Source organism: Pinus tabuliformis, chromosome 7, assembly GCF_031772625.1.
Source record: "Pinus tabuliformis cultivar Carrire ecotype Pingquan chromosome 7, CPIR1, whole genome shotgun sequence".
In the NCBI taxonomy this organism is placed as follows: domain Eukaryota; kingdom Viridiplantae; phylum Streptophyta; class Pinopsida; order Pinales; family Pinaceae; genus Pinus; species Pinus tabuliformis.
This window is the reverse complement of record NC_142293.1, coordinates 858,933,652-858,958,605: the sequence shown is the minus strand read 5'-3', so window position 1 is coordinate 858,958,605 and position 24,954 is coordinate 858,933,652. Positions and strand designations below refer to the sequence as shown.

The 24,954-nt window shown below is 39.8% G+C and overlaps 1 long non-coding RNA gene and 1 pseudogene across 1 annotated transcript; one reads left to right on the top strand and one right to left on the bottom strand.

Moving 5' to 3' along the window:
* Nucleotides 1-352: 352 nt before the first annotated feature.
* On the bottom strand, nucleotides 353-1,476 carry LOC149250315 (uncharacterized). The gene is made up of 4 exons (XR_016265935.1): nucleotides 1,068-1,476; nucleotides 881-948; nucleotides 744-778; nucleotides 353-558 (listed from the first exon to the last, which is right to left on the bottom strand). It is a non-coding gene; the product is annotated as an uncharacterized LOC149250315 (long non-coding RNA).
* Nucleotides 1,477-1,525: 49 nt separating this feature from the next.
* On the top strand, nucleotides 1,526-22,989 carry LOC149250314 (ubiquinol oxidase 2, mitochondrial-like; annotated as a pseudogene).
* Nucleotides 22,990-24,954: the final 1,965 nt, after the last annotated feature.

Here is a 24,954-nt window from a genome sequence, read left to right as displayed (position 1 = left end):
CATTTTATCTTTCTTAGAGATCGTAATTCAATATTATTGCAAAGAAAATTGACAGGCTATCCATTACAAAACGTATACAATGCTAAAACCACACTTGAACAGTCCCACACATTTCTCATTAAATCAACAAAGAAAGAGCATAGTTATGTACACAGAGTTTTCCATTCCAATCCAGGTTCATCAAAGAAAAATATGGCTGACGCAGCCAATAAGAGGGCGAAAAGGAACAAAATACATTATACTAAGTTCCCATAAAACTAAGACAATCACATAATATGAATGTAAGTCAAACTTAGATCACACATGAAGAATAAAGATCATATGTAGATAGTATTCCAGCATGCCCCAGGACTTTGACCAAGTAGGGGTCGACTGACGACTTGGAGGCACAAACATGCACTTGAAATTGCAAGGGCTATCACAAACATATATCCAAGAAACAAAGTAAACCTATGGTATACATTCGTCCAGTTCCAATGGAATGGAGGCGATAGGAGTAGTATTTACAAGTGGCAAATCCCATGAAATGGAGAAAGTGGGATCCAAGAGATCACCAATCTGGAACAAGAAGATAAATATTAGAAGACGTGTACCCAGTTTCCACCGAGAATGTGCGAACAACCCATCCCCTTTGAGCTTACCTAGACTAGCAACACAAAACCTTGTTACCTAAAGATAGACCCTTAAAACTTGAATGAACAAACAAAAATGTGAAGGGAACAAAAGGTAAGAAACAATCTTACCTGAAGTAGTGCAAGGAACCAGGGTATCATCCACCCTAATACAGAAAGGAAAAAACAAAATGAACCTAGTCAGATATCAGGGAAAAACCATCACCAAAACCCGGAAACACGTGAAGGAAACCATGAGGTAAGTTTACCTGGGTTCTGGGAGGTATTCTCTATGCTGAAGAAAATGACATACCCTGCAACAATTTTGGATTTTCCCCTGCATGAACAAACAAGAAACTGTCAAATTAGGGAACAAATCAAATGCATTTACGAAATCTGGAAACTGGAAAGAAAATAGTAGAAGATTGACAGATATTTGATGTGGAGAAACATTACCTAATTTCGAAGTGTAGGAGAACCAATCTCGATATGAAACTTTACCATCATCCTTTTTGTATGCAAAACCTCCATCAAAAGATAGAGGAGTAAGAGTGTCAGGTAACGCCGAAGATGAAGTCATGTTATGCGCTGGTAGCAGAGGTGAATGGAATCCTTAAGACGACAACAATGCAAACATCATCAGGGAGTTATACCTCCAACATGAGGATCAAACCCTCGCTCTGTCAAAGCCCTCCAGAAAGACCGAGAATGGTGTGAAAATCGCGAAGGAGGGTAATCAAATATGGTTAGGGTTAGGCTTGAAGAACCAGGGTCGTATATTTGGAGCGAGTGGATCGTAACCATCGAAATAACATTGAAACTATAAACCTTAAGAAATGTGCTCACCTACCATGTTCACATGGGTCTAGATGTACATCGTTGAAGAGATTTTAATTGATAGGTGAGTAGACACAATGGACAGTCAGACTCGAGCCAGCCAGTGGCAGGAAGAGCTCATGGAGTTCCAACTCATTGAAGAAAAGAATGAGTATGCATTCATAATGGACATCACCGATAAACACAAAACCGAATTAGGCAGAGCGTTAATGGCCAAGGATGGGGCCAATGGCCTAAATGTAAGAGGGTGGGTAGTTAGGACCACATAGTAAAAGGGTGTAATCATTAACAATGGAATGGGGTTCAACATTTTTAGAATGTATAGGTGTATGTAGAATGATAGCTAGAAAGAAAAATGAAATACACAAAGGTCTCCTTACATTAATATACAGTAGTTATATTTTGCACAATCCACTTATTAATATCTACACAATGCATACATGTAATACTATATAACAGTGGGTAAAGAAAGAGATTTTTTTGGGGGTATATTTTAGAGGCCAGTTACACATGTATCTTCAAATTAAAATGGGGAGAAACTCACTAAAAGTGGGGTCTTGCACTAAGTCAACACCTAGGTTTTGCAAACCATTTTAGATTTTGAAGAGAGTGGGGCCAGTGGCTTATAGACTAGACTTGTCTCCCACCATAAAGGAACATGATGTATTCCACATATCCTTATTGAAAAAGTATGTACATGATTCTAACCATGTGCTTGATTGGTTTGTGATACAGTGGAACCCGAGGGAGAGTTCCAACCTGAACCTTTGTGTATCCTAGACTAGAGGAAAAATGTGCTCCATAACCAAGTCATAAAATAGGTCGAGGTGTAATGAAAGCACTTTGAACTTGATGAAGCAACCTGGGAGCATGTAGATCAGATGAAAGCATTGTACCCATTCTTGTTTAATATGTAATGGATGTAGAAGAATTGTTTATGTAAAACTCAAATGTTTTGTTTCCCCTCTTGGTTTGGTAAGAACACCGGGGATGGTGTTCCTTTAAGGGGGCGGGGTTCGTGACACCCCTACATTAATTATGATCCTTATAAACATTTTTTGTAATTGAGCATCTCGACACAATATGTGATTGTGGGAAGAAACTCTGTTTCAATATAATGAAAATCATTACTAGTGAAATTCACTTATATTTTGATCATGGTGTCAAATCATGTGAATACTTTGTTTAATATTCATCATTCCTTAACACTCTAATTAATGCCAAATCTAAAATAATCATAGTAATGCTTGAAATAACATAACTACAGATTAGTGATTAAATAAATATAATTAATAAAATATATACCCTATGAGAAGGAGCACAAGCCATAATTTGAAGAGATAGGGGATACCCATCTCATCCAAAATTTAATGCTAAACCTTGTGGTTGGGAAGGGGCCTCTCGATGCAAGTTGGCCATTAATACAAATGGTGGTGTCATTCTAATTCGGTTTTCCTTCTAAAAAATTAAAGGGGTAGCATATTCAGGGAGGAAGTGCATGGGCAAAGAGTTCCCTCACTACCACACTTGGAGAGGTAGCCCAAACTACCATAAATGCATGATCAAATTAAGATAGGGGTTTGATTTTGGGTTAGAAAGGGAGAATTCCTAGGAAAGACCAGTGCAGGAGTAGCTCACAAAGGGGAATTGCGCACATTGCATTATTGTTTCTCACCCTTCAATTGCTTTACCTGAAGATTGCCAATCCTGAGTGTGAAGGGAGTTTGATTAAACGTATTGGTGCTTGCTAGGATTGATAAACCACTAGGGCTTGCTATGACTAATAAACCATTGTGCTTGTCTCTGGCCAAGAAGCCACTTATACAATGGGTCACTGGTGCTTGCTTGGATTGATAAACCATTGGTGTTTACTACAATTGATACACCACCATGCTTGTCTCTAGTTTTGCAAGTGATAACACACCTATAACTCAATGGGTGAATTCCTAGGAAATTTATTAATTCTAAAACTTTAAACCTAGCACGGGGATAATGAGTTATAAAACAAAATATCATGACTACATATGGTTGAAAAGATAGTGTGTGACCCTTTTCCTATCACTAGCGAAATTTGACTTACCAAATAAGTCACTTGCCCTAGATACTATTTATTAACATGGAATTCTCATATAAATTATACTATATGAATTACATTAAAGGTCTAATTTGGAAATTATATGGAAATTAGTGAAATAACAATGCTTATTTTTATTTTCGTAGAACTAAATGCATATGCTAGTCACAAGAAAATAACTAGGTCGTTCCTGGCTTTGTTTTGATCTCATTGCATGATGCAAATCTTTATTTTATCATATATCTACCTCCAAATCCACTTAGATAACGTATGGAATGAATGGTATACGAAAAGGTGTGTTGTTGTCACGAAAAACTTAATAGAGTGATACACTTTGGTTTTCACAATGAAGCTCGGTAAATGTTAACATCCATGCCATTTTACATTATCACACTCTATATTTGACTATTATATATATATACAAAAAAAAATGGGGACAATGGATATCTGTGTGAGGCCATGCCACACTCTATATTTGAATATTATATATATATATATATATATAAATGGGGACAATGGACATCTGTGTGAGGCCATGCCTTTATTTTTCTATTGCTAATGCTAGATCATTAATATCACAAACCCATTTAAACAATATCAAGTTTAACGAGTGTGGAGGCAGTGAAAAACCTCATGAAGATTGGAAATTGGATGTAGATATTTGGCCCAATCCTCACATAATTAATTTATGGTAACATGGATGTGGTTTCGGCCCAAGCCTCTGTTATTATCATTGTTTTAATGTTTGTAAGTTCTCATTTAATCATGTAGTGTATGTATTGTGGGCGTGGCGATGTGGTCTCGGCGCATGCCTCTCGTATTTCACTGATTTAATGTATTTATGTTCTCATTTAATTAAATTATGGTAGGGTATGTGATATGGCAGGTGTAGGGATGTAGCAAGTTGGCCATGATTTACTTGTTCTAATCGTGTTAACGCATGATATTGCCGACATGTTTATATGTAACAAAAAAATTGGTGTAATATTAATGCAACCGTAAGCCAGACTTACATAAATCAATTTCTTTTTGTTGTTGTTTCAATTATGTGATTGCATAATATGTAAACACCCCATGTTAAATTGGAATTACAGATCCTTTGTTGGCCCCTTTGAGGGATAAGCTCATTGCTACATGGAAGTACACATCCTTCGTTGGCCCCTTTGAGGGATAAGCTCATTGCTATAGTGCTGGATCCCCCATCGGGGCTAGATCCCCCATGGGGCGATGGGTGGGTCTGTTCCGCTTTAATAACGTCGACCCTCATATTCGCCATTTCTGTAAGTTATGGAAAACCGCTATTTTTTTTCAAGTCTGGGACCCTTGGTCCTCGATGGGACAAAGGTAGGTCCCATGCATCCGTGATCAGCGTAAGCCCGAGCTGGTAACGAATGCGATGTTGGCTTGAACCATGGCGAGGTTTAGTTTCCATGGACACCTAATGGTGGTTGAATTGGTTTATGAGTTGTTTTTAGTGAGATTTTTTGGAAGTTTTTTTGGTAGATTTTTCCGGTCTAATTTTTCTAAAATCCCGTAGGGATTTATTGAAATCACAAGCTTGATCGGTAACCCCTACACAATCGAAGTGCCCTAGGAATTTTTCAGGGTGTTGAATCCATATATACAGTAAAAAGCCCCGTTTAAATATCATAAATCAAAACTTCACCTCAATTTTTTTTGCAGGATTCTAGGACAGGAAAGTCCAAAAAGTCACACTAAAGAGAACTGCATTGGTTTATACTTGTGTGCACACACACATATACTTTTGATGAGCTTTGGTAGAACCATTGACCCACACGATAAATAGAATTAAATAGAAAATTGTGTAGGAAGCATATAGAATGCTAAGGTTAACATGATCACATTAATAAAGTTAGATTGCACTTTGATTGATACTTTCAATCCGGGTTTCGAATCAATAAGTAGTTTCACATTATTGGAAAACTCTCACCGAGTTGGGCATGATGGTTACATTAATAATTAATCCCATAAGTTCTAGAAAAACAACATTTTCATGGCCAATACATTTTTAAACATTGAGAAATTTGAGTCAAAATGTCACTAACACCTTCCATGGCCCATATTATTGCTAGGGAGTGGTAGGTAGTGTTACATGGAGAGGGATAGTGAGGGGGTGGGAGAGAGATAGAGAAGAAGAGAGGGAGAAAGATAGACAAAGATGGAGAGGGGATAGAGAGGGAAGAAGAGAGAGATGGTGATGGAGGAGGAGACAAAAAGAGAGGTAGAGGAGAAGGATAGTGAGGGAGAAAGAGCAAAGGAAAGGAGGAAGATAGAGATAAATATAGAGGGGGGAGAGAGAGAGAGAGAGGTTTTAACCCTATAAGATTAATTGTTACAAACAAATTATTTATAATAGAAAATATGCTATGGAAAACAAACACATTAACATAGACATTTTACCCTGGAAACCCAAATCCAAGAAAACCATTGAGTTTTCCTAATGATAATTATTTTATTTTGGTTTTGGTTAGTGTTGCTTCTATTTTTGTAGGATTATTCAAAGTCATTTGAATTTGTGATGGTAGGTGATTTGCAGCCATAGGAAACATACACTCTTGACTTGAGCATTAAATTGAAGAAGCATCATTTCAAAAGACATTTCTTGACAAGTTTTATTACTGCACTGTGAAGGTACTTAGATTTCCAACGAATGTGCTCTTCAGGTGAGAATTTAAATTTATTTGATTCCCTAGTTAAAAATCTTCCTTTTATTTCAATTCACTGCACATCTAATGACTTCTCATAGGTTGAACAAAGTTTGTAAAGCAACAATGTAAGCAGGGTTTGGTGTCTCTTTTTGAAACACTTTTACATTAATGTTTGTTTGTGGTTGCCAATTTGGCTGGTCATATGTTTTGAAAAGTTGAGGAGTGTTTATCAAGCAATAATGATTTGTTGGATTTGTTTTGTTATTATTAATTAGACTAAACTTTATTTGGTGATACATTTTTGGAGATTGTTGTGCTCTATACCATATTCCCACGCTAGGAGCAGTGCTCGACAACAAGTTGATATTAAGGTTAATGAAATGGAGCACCATCTTGGTGTGATGTAGTAAGAGTAGGTAAGTATCATTGCTAATTTCATATTTGTATGATTTTTGTCTTCCTTTGTTTGAAGACAGAGGGAAGTCTTGAAAAAGGTCACAAGATTATGTTTTTTTTTTGGTTCATTTTATGGTTAATGTGTATTTTAACATTCATGATTGTGCATGTGTTTTTATCAAGTATTTCCTTTCGGGCCTCAGTTTGAAAAGGATTACAACTAATGGTCTGTCTCTTGTGAAACTATGGCATGGTTGTCGAGTCATGATGCTTGAAACAATGGCTGTTATCCTAGGGATGGTTGGAGGAATGCTCCTCCACTGCAAGTCCCTTAGGAATTTTAGTACAATGGTGGATGGATAAAGGCACTTTTAGAATAATATGAGAATGAGAGGATGCACCTCATGATGTTTATGGATGTGGCAAAACCCAAGTGGAATGAGAGGGCCTTGATATTTATAGGGCAATGAGTCTTCTTCAATGCAAACTTCCTTGTGTACATCCTTTCCCCCAAACTTGCACACAACATTGTAGGTTATCTTGAAGAAGCTATTCAATCCTACACTTAATTTCTCAAGGAGATAGACAAAGGCAACATTCCAAACATGTCAACCCCTGCCATAACTATAGATTATTGGAGGCTTCCCAATGATTCAATTCTTAGAGATGTGTTTATGGTAGTTAGGGCTAGTGAGGCACACCACCGTTACATCAAACTCTATGCATTGGTAAGTAGTATTTCCCATCATTTTTTTGCATATCTTTTAGGGTTTACGGGATAAACCTCTAATTCTATTAGTTTCATTTAGGATGTAGGGCTCAAGGCTAAGGGTTTATCCCATCTTCTGTTAATTTCATTTAGTTTTTATGGCTCAAGTTAAGCTTTATACAATCTTTTTGTTTCATTCATTAGGACATATCTTGTCATTTTGTTTCATTTAGACTCTAATTGCCTCAACAATGTGATTCTAGGGAAGAATTTTCATATCGATCTTCTCAATTTGTTTTAGTTTAACTTCATTCACTAGATAGTTTTTGTTACGGACTAATCATTTGCAATGTCGTGTTAGTGTCATTTTTATGATTTCGCAGGACATTCATTCAAGGAAAAGAGCTAAGGGCGCGCACTCTCTCTCTCTATGGTATTAGCTTATGTATTAGAATTTGGTACCATATAAAATATGGATATCATAGGATAGGTTTGAAATTAGAGTGGTAACAAACCATTTCGATAAAAGTAGAAACATATTATACATATTTCAAAAATTCTTGTGTTGTACTACATTACATTTATGTATATATAGATATTAGAAGAATACAGAGTTTTGGTTTATCCACACTGCTCATCAAAATTTTCAAGATGGATGTTGTAGGCTTATTAACCTTATGCCATTGCAAGGTTCTATACTACCTGAACACATAAAACCTAAATTCTCTCTGTGTACTTGCCATATTTAACTTGAGAGGGATAACTCTGTGTCAAATTCCGAGCCTTCATTTTTTTAGGAACCTGAGGATAGCACATGATGCTCTTTCTCCTTTGATTATGAAGTAATAGAGTAATAAAATTGAATATTGACTAACTTTGTAAGATTCCATTCACTACTTGATAGCTGTAAGTAAAAGGAAGATTTATTTGATTGACATTTATAAGTGAAAAATTAGTAATTCCATTTTTTTATAATCAGTAGCAACAAGGAAGGATAGATGTATTCTATAGATTAGAGTTTTCACCTAAGCTTGTTTTTTATCAGAATAAAAAATGGTTGATTCTTTAGCAAGTGGAAAGTAAGTTGCTGATATGCCTTTGAATTATGAAGTTAATTCCTTAGAGCTTGGATTTCATGTGATACTTTCTAGTGATGAATTTTCAAGGCATTGCCATTGGTATTTTTAGGTTGGTTTGATTTTCCATGTGGTAGAATTTTCCACATTACAAACTTGATCTGGTTTTCATGTGTAAAATTTTTCTATGTCATAGACTAGGGAAACCCAACACCTCTTAATGTACTAGTCTTAATATTTCATTCTCCTCTCGATGTATTAGTGTTAATATTGATTTTTCATGTGGCAGAAATTTCTATGTCATAGACCAGGGCACCCTAACTCCCCTTGATGTATTAGTGTTAATATTTCATTCTCCACTTGATTTCATTTCATGGACACCAGATATCAGTGGCTACTACATATACATAAACTATCAACATTCTCCACTTGGTGTATTAGTGTTAATATTTGATTTTTCATGTGGCATAATTTTCCATGTCATAGACAAGGGAAACCTAACTCCTCTTGATGTATTAGTTTTAATATTTGATTTTTCATGTGGCCTAATTTTCCATGTCCTAGGATAGGGAAGCCAAACTCATCTTGATGTATTAGTGTTAATATTTGATTTTCATATGGCAAAATTTTCCATGTCACAGATCAGGGCATCCCAACTACCTCTTGATGTATTAGTGTTAATATTTGAATTTTTAAAAGAAACTTAAAGAGAAAAAAAGCCATAAAAAATATGTAATACTCCCTACCACCCCCTTGGATTATTCTCAGGAAGTAAAAGTTATTACATCAACATTAACCCAATCTACAACGTTTATTATGAAGATGGGGTCACCAAAATTCTCTTTTTCAAATCTCCTTGAAACTCAGAATAAACACAACTATCACTTTCAGCTCAGTAAGGGATTTCCAATGATATAATTTCTATCTTAATCCAACTTCTAGATTGGAATATATTCCCCTCCAAATATTTACTACCTAACCCATGCCACATTAGTGGATACTTCCACATGGCACCCCATAGGTGACCTACATGGCAAAGAAGAGCAATGTCAAAACCCGACAAGGGGAATGACAAAGGGAAGCAGATTATTGATGCGGAGCCCAACACCACCATTTCCATCACTAAGATCTAGAAGATAGAGCCTGAAGATCCAGAGGAAGGGGAGCGTATCTTCCATTCATAGATGTGGGTGAAGGGGTCTCTGTTGCAGTTGATTATTGACAATGGGAGCCAAAAATAACCTCATCTCAATAGTGATAGTTAAGCGTATGGGCCTACCGACCATACCACACCCACAACCATACACAATTAAGTGGTTCCACCAAGGACGGGATCTCCGCGTCAACCAATTGTGTTTTCTTCTCTACAACATCAAACCCTTCACAGATGAGGTACTATGTGGAATTTCTCCTCTTGAATTTTGTGATGTACTATTAGGCCAACCATAATTATGGAGGCATCATGTTGTGTATGAGTCAAGGTATAACACTGTTATTATTACTTTGGATAGTAAGTTATACAAGATACCAGAGTTAGCCCCGCCTACCACCATCTCTTTCATCTTTGCTAAGAAATGTAGTAAGATCATCTCCTAGACTGGGAAATTTGTTTTCTTTTTTATTCACTCTCAAAATAAGGTAAATATCATGGCCACATCCATGTCTCTCGAGAAGTGTTCCTCCATGTAGCAGAATCAGGTGGATAAGGTTATGGAAGAATACAGGAACATATTCTCCTCACCCACATGGGTACCCTTGCACTGTCAAGTCAAGCATTCGATCGATATTACTCCCAAAGCACCTCTACCCAATGGGCCTATATATCGTCAATGCATTATAGAAAATGAAGAGATCAAGCGGTAGATCTAGGAGTTGCTGCAAAAAGGGCACATTTGACCAAGTTCCTCACCTTATGGCAGCCTGGTTGTATTTGTATAGAATAAGGATGGGACTTGGAGGCTCTGCATTGATTATTGGACACGAAACAAATTCAATATCAGGAACATGTATCCAATCCCCTGGATTTATGACCTTCTAGACCAGCTCAAGGGGGTCGAGTATTTCAGCAAGATCAATTTGAATTCTGGCCATCACCAGGTTCCAATAGATCCTACAGATGTATGGAAGATTGCCTTCAAATCCAAGGAAGGTTTTTTTGAGTGGTTGTTCATGCCTTTCAGGTTGACAAATTACCTTGCAACTTTTATGAAGTTTATGGATGACATCTTGTAGCCCTTCACCAACTCATTCATGGTTGTTTATCTAGATGACATCCTCATCTTCAACAAGAGTTGGGAGGAGCATTTGCAACACATTCGGTGGGTCCTTCAAACCTTGTGGCAACACAAATTTCATGCCAAATTGGATAAATACACCTTTGGAATGATTCGGGTACATATATAGGGTTACATAATAGATGAGAAAGGTGTGCATGTGGATCCAACTAAAATCCAAGTCATTTAGGATTGGTCAACCCCAACCACTGTAATAAAACTTAGCAGCATTTTGGGACTTAACAATTTTTATCAGAGGTTCGTGTTGGGATTCTCCCATATCACTTTGCCCTTGAGTCATATTACTAAGAGAAAAGTGAAAGAATCGCCTCTGCTCTACACCTGTACTCACATTGCTAGACCTGCAACAACCATTTGAAATTGAGACAGAGGCCTCCAACTATGCTATTGTTGTAGTCCTCACCCATCAGGGGCATCTAGTGGCCTATCAAAGTGAGACACTTTCCGATACAATTTAGAAGTACCCCACCTATGATAAAGACATGTATTTTATCATGAAGGCTTGCAAAAAATGGAAACATTACATTCTAGGGAAGGCCACACAGATCACCGATCTATTTAGTTTATACAAACACAATGGAAGTTGCAGAATGATCGCCATCAAAAGTGGTCTACATATTTGCAAAAATTCGACTTGAACATTAAATAAAAAAATAACAGCACCAATCATGTTGTAGATCATCTCAGTCGTCCCCTAGTTGCATCATTGACTACTATTCTCAACTCTTGTGGCCATGAGACTTGTGGATGGCCGCAACTGTACAAAGATGATCCGGAGTTCGCCACCACATACTAGATGCTAATGGATAGCAAGAAAGTTCTGCATTTCCACCTCTAGGATGCATTATTCTGTGACTTGGGCCACCTTTGTGTTCCTTCAAGTGAGTGTGCCAAGTTGACTTTGGATGTGCACTACAGTTGGGTCGCAGGACACTTTGGTGTGGAGAAACTATGGCCGTACTACATAAGTATTTTTATTGTCCCAAAATTCGATGTGACGTTGAAAATACATCAAATCTTGCACTTCCTGTGCCATCACCAATCCAACCATCAAGAAGCAAGGTCTATAGACTCCTCTACCTACTCTACTCCCAACCAACCCTGGGAATCCATCTCCATGGACTATGTGTCTGGCCTCCCTTCTACAAAGCATGGTAATGCCTATGTATTTGTGGTCATGGACATATTTTCTAAGATGGATCTATTGGTGGCCTACAAGAAGAGTATCACAACGAAGGATACTGCCAAACTTTTCTTTGAACGAGTGTGGGTACATTTTGAGATCCCAAAGACCATTATATCAGATTGGGAAAGCAGGTTCCTAAGCACATTCTAGTTGAGCCTACGGACACTATTGAACACCAAGCTCACCAAATCGTCTACATTCCATCCCTAGATAGAGGTCATAAACATGATGATAGTGCACATACTCCTCATGTATAACTCAAATCATCCACGAACCTGGGTTGAGAACCTTCCCTATGTGTAGCACAACTATAATAGAGCTCTCCATAGTTCGACTCATCGCATTCCCTTTCAATTGGGTATAGGATTTCCACCATTGTGTTTGATTGATGTTGCCATGCCTCATGCTACTTATACATAGACAAAATCCACACATGTATAGTCCAAGGATGATAAAGCAACAAGGTTTATTGTGCATCCAACACATCTGCCAACAGGTTCACGACATCTTGGATAAGTCTAATGCTAAGTACAAGCAACGACATGTTCAACATTAGGTGCCACATAAGTTTCAGGTGGGCGACAAATATTGGTTACATTTGCAGAAATATTGCCTTTTCGAAGCCCATGGGAAGATCTGACCACTCTGCTACGAGCCTTACACCATCACCAAGGTTGTGGGTGACTACGCTTTTGTTAAAAATAACAACAAGAAAATCCAATTTAATTTGTCCTTGAATTAAATTGGGAATTAAATCGAAATTCTATTCTCATAGCAACTTGTAATAGTTAATTAAGTTAAATTGACTTAATTGACTTAGGAAATTTGAGTTGGCAGTCTATGTAGAGTCATGTAGAGTGATCCCTAAATTTTAGGGGCCTAGGTTGAGTTCTTTTGAGTTGTAATTAATTAACTTAGTCTAACTGAGTTATAGTCAGTTAAACTAGTTCTAATTGTTGGAGGAACTAGTAGGAGGTCTAGTAGTGGGGATGGGAACTAGTGCATCCTCAGTACCACACCAGTTAACTGAATATTCACTCATAAATAACTCATGCATGTTAGTTTAGAGGAAGACCTAGTTGATATTAGAGTTCAGGGACAATGTACTATTAGTTGTATAATTTTTCAAGTTGTACAAATGGTGCATGCAATCAGTTGAGGGCCTATGGATGGATTGCGCAGTTATGTAGTGTGGATTTCCCAATTAAATACGAGCTAATTCTCTCAGGAATTGTTCATGGAAGTAGGGGCTTGGTAGGCAGCAGAATTGGCTAACTGTTGGCTTGAGCTGGCTTGTGAGGTAGAGAGTTAGATTGTACTAGTGAAGGTATTGTTTGGGTTGAACAAGCATTGCATTTTCTTCTTATATCTTCTAGTTAATGCAATATAGATAGTTGGGGTTTTAAGCAATTTCTTTCCCTAGAGAAATATTGTGTTATGTGCGATTGATATTCTTCCTTTTCTGCTTATTGTTTTCATTGATCAATTTTGGTTTTCACTGATGAGTAGAGTAGATTCTTGTATTATGTTTTAGCATATCACATAAGTTGTAGATTCTACAGTAAAAATCTACATGGTGTTAGAGCTAAAGATAGTATAGAAGAGGAGAATTTGAGTTTGTTGTGTAGGTGAAGTCAAATTTGCAAGTTCATACTTCAGAGTCAACAATATGTCATTCTACGGTTTGTGACTTGAGTATGACTTGGAGGGCAGCTCGAATTACATAGCTTAGAAGGAAATAATGGAGGTAGTGTTGGAAGATAATGGCCTCAAGGAATTCATAGATCATGACATTCCTAAGCCTCTAACATCTTATGCTAAAGATATGGATGAATGGAGAAAGTGTGTGGAAAAAGCAAGAAGGATTATCCTGGAAGGAGTTCGAGATCACATTGTCTGGAGTATCCAAGGTAAGGACACTCCATACGCAATGTGGAAGGCATTAACGAACGTTTTTCAACATAAAAATGACCATAGGAAGTTGGCACTGAAGGACAAACTCAGAAAGATCAAGATGGAGAAGGGCGACTCAATTCCGAAGTACTTGACCAAGTTCACCCATTGTCAGGATGAGCTTGGAAGTGTCAGGATTACTGTTGCCAAAGACGATATGGTGAGCCTAGATCTTCTAGTACTTCCCAAGAGCTATCACAGTTACCAGGACACAGTTAATGGGAGGGAGAAACTACCAGATAGGGAGCGATTGTGGTATGACTTGGTACAAGAAGATATTCAATGGAATGCCATAGATGGATCCTCATCAAAGGTTGATGATAAGGAGAATTGTGCCTTAGTGGGTAAGGCAAAGAAAGGGAAGGGGAAGTCATCCCATTCCAAATCACATTCTTATCAGGGCAGCAAGAAGGACATGTCGAAAGTCAAGTGCTTTCACTGTCACAAGCTACGACATTTTGCCACAAAGTGTCCGCTCAAGAAGGCCGATAAGAAGCCTTAAATAGGAGCAGCAGGTGAGGTTCTTGCCTCACAATTCGAACTAGACTTTACCCTCATCACTTGTATGGTGTCATCGATTATGTGTAGTGTGTGGTACCTAGAATGTGGAACTTCTTTCCACATGACCAGTAAAAAAGAGTTCTTCAATAACTTGGAGGAGAAGGATCTCCAGATGCATATCGAGATGGGTGATGATGGGAGGTATAACACTACTAGCCTTGGTACTATTACCTTTCAAAGGGAGTCAGGTTCTCCTCTCACTTTGTGAGATGTTAGGTATGTTCCTGGTTTGAAGAAGAACTTGGTATTTGTTACCATGTTGGAGGATAAAGGCTATGATGTGATATTTAGTAAGGGAAAGGAATTCCTTAATCACATAGTCACAGGATATGTGAAGAGGATAGGGGTTCAAGTGAAGAATCTCTATAAGTTGGAGGTATAATATTGTGTTGTCTTGAGAACAAAATAAGAGAAGGTGCAGCTTGGTGAGTTGTGGCACAGGAGCTTGGGTCACTTGCACCATGGTGCTTTGAATATCATGCAACAAATTTCTACCAATATTCCCAAGGGTATACTAGAGCAGGCTAACACATGAAAAGGGTGTACATTGGGAAAATACACAAAATATTCCTTTCATGACAAAGACAGTCAAGCACAGGTGATCCTCAATCGAGTTCACTTAGATGTGTGTGGACCGTTCTTGACAACATCCAAGACCAAGAACATGTATTATGGTATAGTTGTTGATGATTTTTCTTGTAAGTATTGGATCTTCTTCATGTAGAAGAAATATCATACTTTTGCAAAAGTTTTGTGAATTTAAAGCATTGGTCGAGAAAGATACCGGCACGAAAGTTAAATCTCTCAGGAGTGATAATGGTGTAGAGTACGTGTCAAATGAGTTCAAGAATTTTTGTGCATCAAAAGGCATTCAACGAGAGTTGATAGCACCTCATAACCCACAAAAGAATGGGGTGGATGAAAGGAAAAACAAAAGCAATGTAGGATCAACTTGGGCAATGTTGCATGATTACGGCCTACCATTACACTTGTGGGCTGAAGCATGCAACATAGCTGTGTTGACGGTACTGGACCCGCCAACACGTCAAGGGATCTCCCCAGTAAGAAGTCCCAATTAGAACTCAGACCGTTTGGTGTAGGAGTCCCAGTAGTGGGTTGTTACAGTATCGCCTTGACCATGGTTTCTCATAGAGGAAAGGAAGATGTCTCAGTTGGTAGCAAGGTTGTGACATATGCAATAAGTCAAGGAAAGTGCATGAGCGGTTCTAACACATGGAGGGTGAGGTGAGTGTGCCCCTTGGAAACTTGTGAAAGCACATAGTTAAGAAGGGAACACACGATCAAAGATGCATCACAACATGGAAGGAATGTTATCTAGTAATACAAAGTGATGGTTAAACCAACAACACATTTCAGTTAGATTCATACATACATATACAGAAAATAGGTACACATGCATGTGTAAGCAAATAGATATATATATCATTTAGAGTAAACATATAGCTAAAATAAAATATGACATATGCATGAAACGTGATGGCTCTGTTATATTAAGAAGTGTAAGTTCCAGTCCATGACCAACCACTAGTTCTGACAGGGGAATGTTACAGTCACTACCTTCTGCTCCTCCAAAGAGATATACTAGCTCTGCAGAGTGGAGAAACCAAGGCTCGTTACGATACTATCCAAGCTTTCTCTAAGATACTCCTATTGGAACCTTGGCTAATCAAAAGCCCCCACAATGAGTTATGAGGGAATATATATAGCAAAGAGTGGGGTGGCCCTTGACATTTCCCTTTATGACAGTTCATCTACCATCATGACTCTTCATCTACTCTATGACTGTCACATACAAATATTGAAACTTGAACTCACACTTGACAAGACGTTACATTACAATGCACATGTACCCATGTGAGACAAAATGGCTTGAGAAAGCCATCCAAGACATCACTATGACTCGGACAACTGTTGGAAGACCAAATCTTTGACATCCTCATGGTAGTTGACAGTAGCGAAATGATGCCAAGCTCGATAGTCCGCGATGGTGTGCGTTTACTCTAAGGTGACATCTTTCTGGAAATGAACTCTTGCCTCCATAGCATCTGGGTACATTGCTCGAGCTCCTCTGTCCAACTCGTCTGATAACATGCGCATCGTTGTCTTGAGTGTGGTCGAACTAGCAACATACTTGTGCATGGTGTCTGCATTGATTGACATGTCTGGGTTGGTGGCTATGCGCATCAAATCGTCAAAGTAGGAGTCAAGCTCCAGTTGGACCTATGCCTTTGTCTTCACCTGGGTGAGTGTCCCAATAGATGGGATCATATGTGCATGCACAACAACATCCATACTCTTGAATACCCATGCATGGGAAGCCTATAGACTAGTGATGAGCTGCAGGAGATCTTCATAGTTCTGGATCTGACTCCGGATGTGTGCCTTCATCTCGACTACTCTAGGATCCATCATCTTAGGCAAGTGTAGCGGGGCTCCCTTGTATCTCATTGTCCATGTTTACATGTAATCAACAATAGCATGCACGTTCGACAAGATACATGCTCTCCTAACACATTGCTTCTGTCAACCATTAAGATGGACAATTTCCTTATGTACAGTACCAAACTTGGAATATAACACATGCATGATTGTGTCAAGGGACATTACTTCATCCAATATTGCCTTCTTCAACTTTTCCATTCACTTGTTCTCAACTATAAGGAAGCGAATACTCGAGCTAGTGGCTTCGGCATATGCTCTGGTAGCATCGACTAATGCTGCTGGATGTTTGCACACGTCAGACATGATCACTTGTTCCTCAAACTACGCAAGATATGTATTCTCATCCAGAGTTGACACTCTATGGGATTGCACAACTCTATGTTGAGAATCTTTGAATGAGATGTTGTGCATATCTCCTTTCGGCTGATCTCCAAGGATCTCAGTGTTTCCTTGGTTGCTTGGGACTTGCTCCTCTTTTGGGTGTGGTGAAGTTGGTGGGTCGACCTCTTGGTGGTGAGGCATGAGGTCGATGTCTTTCTCTATCTTATATTGCTCCATATTGGTATCCATCTGTTCAAGTGCTTGCTTTATCTCCTGAGCGAAGTCCTGCACCTACGATTGTTCACGCTGTTTGCTTGATGGCAACTGTTCTTATGAGTCTACTACTGTACAAGCGCAGTTTCATCTATTTGTACAAATTGTGCCCCTTGTTGTACAGGTTCGTGCTGCGCTTCCTTCTCCTGTTTGCAGAACTCCTGTTCCTTCCAGAGTTGCTCCTTCAACTCATGAAACTCCTTCTTTGTTTCCTCCATTCTCCATTTCTCTCTCTACCTTTGTACATTTCTCTTGTCACATTTTTGCCTCTTTGCCTCTATTGCCAAAGCTAATTTCTGCACAAGTGGGTCTGATTAGAACTTGTAGTTTTTATCTTCCTCCATGCTACCGACAATCTTCCTCTTACCCTTGTCACGCATTGGCATGTTTAACTTTGCTGCTGCTACTTTTGGTGCTCTCTGGGATGCTGCTTCACATTGCTTCACTACTGCTTCGACAACGAGGCCGACCAGTTCATTGGGTCTAGAGAACCTATCACAATATCTCCATGGGTCTTCCTCCACCCAATGACATGCCCCGCGGATCTAGTTGAACTAAATTCTCGTGCAGTGGTATTTCACAAGATAATGCAGGTCATATGGATTGTAACTTTGGGTGGGCCAAGGTGCCTTCTTCTTCCAATGCAGCCTAGCTGATAATACTACCGAGATGTGATATGATACTTCCTGCATGATGATTTTGTCCAAGGAAAACTTCTGTAGAACATGTGGAGGCTTCTTCGCATTGTACATCTGTATAAAGGTGCTGGACAGTGAGGCATACCAATCAGCTATGTCGATCAATGCTTCCATTTCTGCCTTCGACATGTAGGCTGGATCTTGTTCGAATATCATCTTGTAAACTAGGGTGAGAAAATGATCGGACAACTATTTGATAACTCCTCTGAAGCTGCATTCGGAAAAAATCTTACAATAAGTGTTCACATAGGTCTCCGCCGACGTCCATGCCCACTTCAAACTCGGGAACTTCTGATGGGCACAGATTGCATCCAAGATGTAGGCGGACATTTAGATTTTTTCTTGCATACCTTTGGGCGGCTATCAAGCCCTTGTTACCTGTTCCTTCAGCTGATGAACCAACATGTCAGACCAATTTCATGCTTTGCCTTCTCTGGCTAGTTGGTCCAACACGATCACCCAACTCTGTGGGAAGGTTTTCATGCTTTCTTGGCCACACAGACAACATGAAAATATGACCAAGTATTGATATGCCTTCCGCAGTATCTTCGTCTTATAGACCTGGTTTGGTGTCATCTTGAATTTAGCTGGCTCCTTCACCTAGTTCTTCAAGATATCTTTGGAGTTGACATCACTGTTGGGTATGCTGAAGGGAGTCTCCATGGTGATCACGGGCTTCAACATATGATACATCTGCTCATAATCTTGTGCCCTGAACGTAGCAATCTCTGTCCCGCTGACACTTCTCAATGTCATCATCTCGGGATCAGTGTGTGAGACGATCCAATGTATCATGTCCGTGCATGGGAGCACGGGGTACCTGCATGCAATCTGTTACAACCCGGAATTGTGGATGTTCATAGAGACTTGGTGGTCTTCGAGCTCTTCCCCAAATGTGCCTACAAATGCATCATTGAACTCTTACCATTTTAGCTTGATGTCCTTGTCTACAATTAGCTTGGTGTCTTCATAGATTGGCATACTTGCAAACACTCACTCAATTTCTACTCCAGTTACACTTCCGTAAGTGTCCTTTGATACTACTCTCTTGGAGGCCATTGATCCTGAACTGCTAATAGGTGCACAAACACCTTCTAGATCTGGAGACATAGCGACATGCAATGTAAGAAATCTGTCAACTAAAACCAAAGAAAACTTGAGGAACGAAATTCAACATACCTGGGGATTGATAGGAATGGATTGCACAATTTTTCTTGGGAGTCTAGGAGACTAGCTCCTAGAACTGCACAAAAGGTAGTTTGGGCTGTCTGGGAGGTTGTTTGGCTGCTGGAATTGCACAATGCGTCATCCAGGCTTGCCTGCTTTCTACTAGAATTACTCAATGCGCAATTGAAGCTGGCAATGGTTGTAGGTCCAATGACTGCATGCGCAATTTTCTGGGCCAATAGTCACTGTCCCTCAAAATTGCGCAATGCAAGACTAGTGATCTGAATAGAAAATGGCATCAACCCATGGTATTCATACACCCATGGAATTTACCCATGGTATTGTAAGTGGCATCCACCCATGGTATTTATCCACCCATGATATTGTAAGTGACATCCAGCCATGGTATTCATTCACCCATGGTATTTTCCCATGGTATTGTGACATCCATCCATGGTATTGTGACATCCACCCATGGTATTCATTCACCCATGGAATTGACCCACGATATTGTAACTGAAAAATACTATAAGTAGCAAGTCAAATTTTGTAAAAGGATAGATTTTCCACTACAATGTAGTCCTTACAATTATTATTTATTTTAATAAAAAAATTCTTTGTGGTTTTGTTTATTGGGCGTTCTACTCTTTTTCTTTTGGAAATTTCAATTTTTCAGATCTATGGGGCCTCCCCCCCAAGATCCATTTCAATATTTTTAATCTTGAGGGTCTTCCCCTAAGATCCGGATTATTGGTATCAGAGCAGGTTACGATTCCATGAGAATGAGGGTTTCATGCATATTTTAGTTTCAAATTTTTGCAACAATATTCAACAAACTTCAGGCACGCGCTGTGAGCTCCATAGAGCACTTTCTTGGGTCAAGCAGGACAAAGTTTTCTTTTTTCATTTTTTTGCAGGATTTTTTTTTTGGCAGTGAGTTTGCAGATCAGATATGAAACATTTGGTGCAATATTTACAATATATATATATATATATATATATATATATTCCTTGCAAAAAAATACCAAATTAAAAAAAAAAAAAAGCAGTTGAATCGAAGTCTGGATGAGGGAGATATCACTGATTTAAAATCAGCTATGTTGTAGAATTTTTTTCTGACGACAACTGGTGGACGATGACTCTCCTATCATTTTTTGAAGTTTTTGTGCATAATTTCAGAAAAAGGATTGTAGATCTGAGCTCCTCTTGAAAAATCACCCAATTTAAAAAAAAATGGGTCGAATTAGAGTTCGGATGTGGGAGATATTGTTGATTTAAAATCAACTATTTTTTTAGAACTTTTGTGACGGCGGAAAAATTGCAGCACGAATATGAGATTCTAGAGTGTCCAGATAAGGATTTCCAACACATGGGAAGATGCAAAATGGTCCTTATGCTTCCAAAAATAGGTTATAATAAACATTCTAAGTTATATTGATTGATTTATGTCCATTTTAATTCTAGAGCAGCATTCGGAGCAGGTTCCCATTGGAGACGTGCCCTCCCACCCCACTTTAGTAGGCACTTGCTTCACATTCATCAATTTCAGCATAGCAGCATTCAACTTGGGTTATTTGGAGATGTGCCCTCCTACCCCAGGCTATGTAGGCACCTGCTACTTCATCAACAACCAACATCATGGTTATGGGTTAACCACACAAAGTCCTTGTCATCGAAGTCCATTTGCTAGGATGCACACTGTTAGTATCATAGTTGGTCACAAGAATTACAAGGTATCTCTATCATTGGATCTTTGTTTATCATGGTTATGGGTTATCCCCAAACCCACACTTCATCGAAGTCCATTTTTTAGGCCGCACATTGTCAGTATCATAGTTGGTCGCAAGCATTACATGGTATCTCTATCCTCGGATCTTCATTCATCATGGTTATGGGTTATCTACAAAGCCACACTTCATTGAAGTCCATTTGCTAGACCACACACTATCAGTATCACAGTTGGTCACAAGCATTACATGATATCTCTATCCTTGGATCTTCGTTCATTATGGTTATGGGTTAACCACATAAAACCCTTCTCTTCAGTGGCTCTTCATATTCAACAAAGGCTTCACAGGGGGGAACTTCATGCAATGGGGACCATTGCTTCTTAAGGAGGGAGGAATGATCCAAATGGAAAATGGCATCAACCCATGGTATTCATCCATCCATGGAATTTACCCATGGTATTGTAAGAGGCATCCACCCATGGTATTGCAAGTGACATCTAGCCATGGTATTCATTCACCCATGTATTTGCCCATGGTATTGTGACATCCACCCATGGTATTCATTCACCCATGGAATTGACCCGTGGTATTGTGACATCCACCCATGGTATTCGTTCACCCATGGAATTGACCCGTGGTATTCTGACATCCACCCATGGTATTCATTCACCCATGGAATTGACCTATGGTATTGTGACATCCACCCATGGTATTCATTCACCTATGGAATTGACCCGTGGTATTATGACATCCACCCATGGTATTGTAACTGAAAAATACTATAAGTAACAAGTCAAATTTTGTAAAAGGACAGATTATCCACCACAATGTAGTCCTTACAATTATTATCTGTTTTAATAAAAAAAATCTTTGTGGTTTTGTTTATTGGGCATTTTACTCTTTTTCTTTTGGCAATTTCAATTTTTCAGTTCTAGGGGGCCTCCACACTAAGATCCATTTCAATATTTTAGATCTTGAGGGCCTTCCGCTAAGACCCGGATCAACTGGAGGACAGTCACTGGGCAGAAATGCGCATTTCTTGAGAGGAAGACAGAGCCTTCCCTCTCAGGATTACATAATGTTGTCTTGGTGAGGCAAAGTATGGGCCAAGGCTACCTAGACCAGCCGATGAGAAACTAAAAGAAAATGTGAATGTGAATGCATGGCAATACTGAGTTTAAGCAATAGTGAATGATCGTGCATGCAAATAGTGAATGAAATATTGAGAAAATGGAACAACATGCATGTGGGTGAAGTGAGTTGTTGAATCGACGACTGTTCGTGCAAAATAGTTTCATGCATGCGACAACAATGAGATGCTAATGAAAACTGACACGACGCTAGTACAAGCTATTATGCATGTAAATGACAACAAGCGTTCACAAAAATCAAGAAAAAAACACTCGCACAATTCAAAACACAAAAAGCGACAGAAATGCTACAAAAGACAAGTTAAGAGGACTTACTCGTGAATAGCTGAGCTGGATGTGATGTGGGATGTCAATGCTCCAAGATTGATGTGAATAAGTGAGCTTTGAAGTGTTGAATAAATAAGTTTGAGGCTCATGATGCACATTCCAGAAATCTAGGAAAAAGCAACACTTAGAGGAAAGGTTCTAAAACAATATTTGCATGTAACCTCCAACTACTAAAAATAGCTCCCTAAAATCTAGGGATGCCTTTTTCATGTTGCTTTTTCTATTTGGGGAAAAAGTAGCCCATGCATGTAAGTCAATTTTTCTCAGTCCCGAGTGGAACCGGTCAAATCAATGGCACATGAAACATCCTGCTCAGTTGAGGGGAAAATTTTTGCATTTCAGGGAGGCAGTTGGGCTGGCTGCCGAGAAGGATTGCACAATTTCTGGGCTGAACAGGCTTGTTGGGAGGAATTGCGAAATTTTTTCAATGAAGGGTGACATGCAGATTTGCACAATTCTGGAGCCCAGTAGGATGACAGACATGATTGTGTAATTTCTGGAGGGAAGGCTGGTTCCCCTCTAGAATTGTGAAATTTCTTGAGGGAGTTGCTCAGCCTGCAACTAGACCAAGTCCGAAGAAACAACCTGTGAGGGGCGTGCAACAAGCTCTCATGCACAGGCTAGCAATCTGCTAGAAAATCACTAAAGCTTGTGCACTTAACAAGGAAAGACATGCCCCTGGATGCGGGTGATAATGTGGACAGGACGCGCGTTTAATGGAGGCCACATGCAGGCCATGCGCTGTCACAAGGGTAACGCATGTGAGACGACCTGTCTTTAGCTGCTAAGGAATAAATGGATTGGTATTCTCCAGAGGCAATTCAATGCTCTGTCCGGCTCCTTGGTTCGAATGGAGATGGTAGTAATGGCGGACGGGATTCGAGGTGGCGGTAGGGAGGTTAAAAGATGCGGTGGGTTGGCTCTCTATGCGCCGGTTCATGCTCAGTCCATGGTGCTCTGTGTGCAGGTTCTTGCTCGGTCTATGGTTCTTCAGGCTATAGTTCTTGTCGCCAGGGCCAATTCCCTGACTGTTCTGGGTAGTCCTAAGCCTGGACGGTTACTCAATTTCGAGCTGCTCTATATTCTTGGTGACCCTGCAAATATGGTTAGGCCTCGACAGCGAATGCTCAGCCGTCGAGGTTCCACCCGTGGCGGGTCTTCACGTCCTCCAGTAGATGCTTCTCATCCCCATTGTTGCCACTGCTATTGCCACCGAACCTCTGAGGCCAACCCCCTTCAGACTAGCCAATTTCTGGACTCAAGCGCTCCTGATTCTGACCCGGCTTCCACGCCTGCCTTCGGTTCCGCCATTTTCAATTTTAGCAGTTCTCTGAATAGACCCCGAATCAGTGCCCATGTGTCGGTTCTCTTCCTCGAAGACTCTCCGGATGGTGGCGACTCTCAAGACAGCAGGGGGAAGCATCCTGTTGGCGGCTCAGAGAATGTCATGGAGAAGCCTGCGGATGTTCCAGAGAATGTCTCTAATCGCCCTCTGGCTCAGGAGGCGACGACCAGCAAAGGGGACAATGTCAACATGGACACTGCTCCCACTGCAGAGGAGGTGGAGAAGTATGGATGGTGTAGGGTGGTCGAGGAGGAGCCGGACGAATAGCCGCTCATCTGTTCGGAGTCCCGACCTCCCTCGCTGCTCAGGTTTTGTTTTGGTCTTATTGTTCATGTTATGTTGGCTCATAGTCTGTTTATGGTATGTTGGCTCAGGGATGGGTCTGTCTTCCCCGAGAGGGATTATGCTGAAGTTCTGCTGGCGCCCCTGCGGGGGATGTAATGTTTTGGTCCGACCCCCCTGAGAGGGCTATTTAGTTTTGGTTTGGCGCCCCTGCGAGGGTTGTTCATTTTTGGTCTGGCGCCCCTGCGAGGGTTGTTTATCTCTAGTCTGGCGCCCCTGCGAGGGTTGTTCTTTTTGGTCCAAAGTGCCACAACAGGCCTCTGGTTCTGTTGGTCTTGAAATGATGTAACTGTTTTCTTGCTCCTGTATATAATAGATTAGTTTTAACGAGAAAAAAAAAACAAGGAAAGACATGCTGTTGAGGAAGGTTGGTAGGGAGGCTCCAAAACGAAGCTAAGGAAAAATTTTGGAGGGTGGTTGTAGCTGCTACAACACTTGGTGACACACTAGTAGAACTCCAGCTCTGTGAATGGACCTTGTTTGTGAAAAACAAGTCTAACACCTCTAGAAGTATTGTTCAGTTCTCAGTTTGTCTTGGTTTTCACATTTTCTTGATTGTAAGATGTAGCATCTGCCAAGCTCTTGGTTGATTAAAATACATTCGAAGCCGAGGAAACATAATCATTTCGATTGGGGTTGAGGGGTATATTGCTGCGCAATCATTATAATTGTCAGGGTATTAGTTTCATCTCTGGTGTTGCTTTGTTGCCAATAGGTCTGGATAGTACCTTGGTGGAGTCACGCAGGAACACAAGCATCGCTCCGCTTCCA